This window comes from Protopterus annectens, chromosome 3.part0 (assembly GCF_019279795.1).
Source record: "Protopterus annectens isolate FY-2018-M chromosome 3.part0, PAN1.0, whole genome shotgun sequence".
Taxonomy (NCBI): Eukaryota; Metazoa; Chordata; order Ceratodontiformes; family Protopteridae; genus Protopterus; species Protopterus annectens.
This window is the reverse complement of record NC_056731.1, coordinates 1,992,329,311-1,992,332,855: the sequence shown is the minus strand read 5'-3', so window position 1 is coordinate 1,992,332,855 and position 3,545 is coordinate 1,992,329,311. Positions and strand designations below refer to the sequence as shown.

Sequence of the window (3,545 nt, the reverse complement as noted above, 5' to 3'; positions counted from 1 at the left end):
TATTGTCAGACACTGCAATGGTACATTACCTGTGTGATGTTTCTATTATATATCTAGCAGTATCATTTGTAAAACTGGGATGGTAGAGGTTCAGCTATCAGCAGGGGAAGGTCACTAGGACGGTATAGGTTTGGCTATCAGAAGGGGCAGGTCAGGAATGTGTGTGTGTGTGTGTGTGTGTGTGTGTGTGTGTGTGTGTGTGTGTGTGTGTGCGTGTGTGCGTGTGTGCGTGTGTGTGTGTGTGTGCGTGTGCATTTGTATGTATGTATGAACCAGCATACCTCTCAACCACTCACAGAAAGACATTTGGTTAAAGCCATTTGGGAAGCTGGGGCAAACAGCAAACATTATGCACACCCTTCACATATTGCTGTGTCACACATGGGAAATAGCAGAACAGGTCATGCATGTGAATGCACCTCCACTCTTCTGGGAACAAAAGAACCTCAAACCTGAGCTCATATCTTGTGCTTTCAAGAGGCACCGACTCACTTTGAGAATTAAAGTACGCTACATTTTGTTGCTTGACCAGACTTACTGTTTTAGTGTATCTCGAGTTAAGCACCCCTCCTGTACTTCCAGCAGCCTACAAATTCCCCTATCCACATTAGATACCTCCACTTCATTTCTATCTCTATCTTCCTCAACTATCCTTGTGTGTTAGCATAACACACTCCTTCCCCCCTCCCCTTCAGTACTTAGCCCTCTACCATACTGTCTGTCCCTGTAACCATACATCTTGCCACCAGGTGGCGCCTCTACTACTGTTCTCCTGTGGATTCCCTTTCTCCCACCCTTATGCCTATCTTCTGCCTTCACTAACCTTTCTTACCTGTCCTCTAACTGTAGTGTCTTCCTGAACTGCTTCTTAACCTGACCTCTCATACTCCACCTATAATCCTCCATTCCAGCTCCTCTTTATTTCTATCTCTATACATTAAATAACTCACTGGTTCACTCACTTACCTGTCTGTTTTTCACTTTCTCTGATTGTTTCCTGCTGAACTCCTCTCTCTTGTGTCTCTCTTTTATAGCTTTGATACCCTCTTATAGCCTACTTATACTTTCATCCTTTTACAGTGTTCTCACTACCTCCTCTAACTATTACTGTACTCTCTGACCTCTTTGCGCACCTCGGCTGTGTCCAACTCTTGACTTTCATTCCATTACCCCACACTACCTATTAGTCTTTCTTATACCTATACATCTACCAACTTTCACCTCCACTATCCCAAACCTCATCCCACAATCCTGTAATGGGATATTCTCTAGCTTTCAAACTCCTCCCTATGGCTTATTACTAGGGTCACTCCCCTATTCTCCCTACCCCTCATCTAACTATAACTTATAAATACAACCCCCTGCCCATTGACGCCATCTTTCTTCCCCTGGTATTGTTGGCTGTTGGATAACTGGAGATAAGGAGCCTATCCCGGGACTGTGAGTACTTGTATGCATATGCCTTTATTGATAATTGCTTCATTTTGTGTCATTTTACAGTTGTACAATTTGCATTTGTTTAAACTTTGAATGTTTGTTTTTAAAAAAAAGCTCATGTGAACGCTATTACCCATTTTCTATCACTATAACAAATGCATTTGAATTCCTTGTGTATGAGAGTGTGTTTGTTTCGGATACCTCAGATTGTTAGCGTACACGGCCTGGCTTTAATGGATATATGCTACTGACATACTTTTAGTCTCGCCAAGGCCTCTGTTAGCTGCTAAAGGGAGCGACTTGAATGTTGTGTCTATAGGTACTTCGTTAACTGTTGAACTTGGTTATACTTTCCTGCATCGCATACAACCAGTTCTTACTGGCAAAAGATTCAGATACACCGGAATGTGTTACATTGTTTATTGTGGAATCTAGTTATATTTTGCTGCATCGTATTCAACTTGTTCCTACTGGCTAAAGGTTATGTTATACCTGAATCAGTTACATTTGTTTTTTGTCCTTAACCCATCCTTTGCACTGTTGTAGCGGTGTGGCGTGCACGTGGACGTTCCTACCCTTGGCGTCATTTACCAGGTGTGTAGCGCTACTCAAAGGCCCACCCTAAACTGAAACACTAGCGCAGCTGTACAGCGTCGCTGAAGATTTAGTAGACTCGGGTCCGACTAGCGGGACCGCGAGGATCCACAGTGTCTATAGTATCTCTGTAACAGCGCATTGACCTGCTCAATCGCCGTACCCCTATTGAAACTCCTGTTTTTTGTTACCAAACAGTATTAATTCTTTTACTGAAGACCCCAGATTACAGGCAGGTGTAAATTGAGCGTGGGGCAACTGAGGGCGCCATATTTTAGACCTGTGTAGAAGTGAGCGTGAGCGTGTGCGTGGAGGCAAGGAATTCCTACCCCAACACTATTTAAGTGGGTTTAACTCCTTAATCTTCTAGTCCCTGCTGATACTTAGTCTCTTTTCTCTGGAAAAGAACTTTTACTCATGGTTTACCATAGGATAGGGGATGCCAGATTCCACTAACGGCTAACAATTATGATAGCTCACTATTACAACGTGCATTTGTCTTGTACCATACTTGAATGTTATCCTGTTGCAATTGTTTCTTAATGCAAAAAGTTATACCTGGTATTTTACACTACTGTATGCTCTGAATCATCGTATTGTTTTCATTATTCAATGTTTAATGTTTTGTACCCAGTATTACAGTGTTAATGTTGTTTTAAATAAGCTTTTCCACTGTTACTTTTTCTCTGCCAGCTCATAAGCTCTATTCATTCACTATCTCTTTCCCCAATTACCTTTTAACAGAGTGGTCTCCTGTGTAACTAAAGCACAGCTTCCTTTCCTGCCTTCCACTCTTCTGGGAACAAAAGAACCTCAAACCTGAGCTCATATCTTGTGCTTTCAAGAGGCACCGACTCACTTTGAGAATTAAAGCGCTACATTTTGTTGCTTGACCAGACTTACTGTTTTAGTGTATCTCGAGTTAAGCACCCTCCTGTACTTCCAGCAGCCTACAAATTCCCTATCCACATTAGATACCTCCACTTCATTTCTATCTCTATCTTCCTCAACTATCCTTGTGTGTTAGCATAACACACTCCTTCCCTCCCCTTCAGTACTTAGCCCTCTACCATACTGTCTGTCCCTGTAACCATACATCTTGCCACCAGGTGGCGCCTCTACTACTGTTCTCCTGTGGATTCCCTTTCTCCCACCCTTATGCCTATCTTCTGCCTTCACTAACCTTTCTTACCTGTCCTCTAACTGTAGTGTCTTCCTGAACTGCTTCTTAACCTGACCTCTCATACTCCACCTATAATCCTCCATTCCAGCTCCTCTTTATTTCTATCTCTATACATTAAATAACTCACTGGTTCACTCACTTACCTGTCTGTTTTCACTTTCTCTGATTGTTTCCTGCTGAACTCCTCTCTCTTGTGTCTACCGCTCCGTTAAGCCCTCTTGGTCTCACTCCGCTCCCCTCCCTGCCCCCAAATCCCACCCGCCCCTAGCACCTCTACATTTATCCCCACATAACCACACCCACCACATTCTGCAACCAATCAGAACATACT

At 43.1% G+C, this 3,545-nt stretch overlaps 1 long non-coding RNA gene across 1 annotated transcript; it reads left to right on the top strand.

The window, feature by feature from the left end:
* Nucleotides 1–421: 421 nt before the first annotated feature.
* On the top strand, nt 422–2,903 carry LOC122797334. The gene is made up of 2 exons (XR_006364075.1): nt 422–505; nt 2,776–2,903. It is a non-coding gene; the product is annotated as an uncharacterized LOC122797334 (long non-coding RNA).
* The last annotated feature ends 642 nt before the right edge of the window (nt 2,904–3,545 follow it).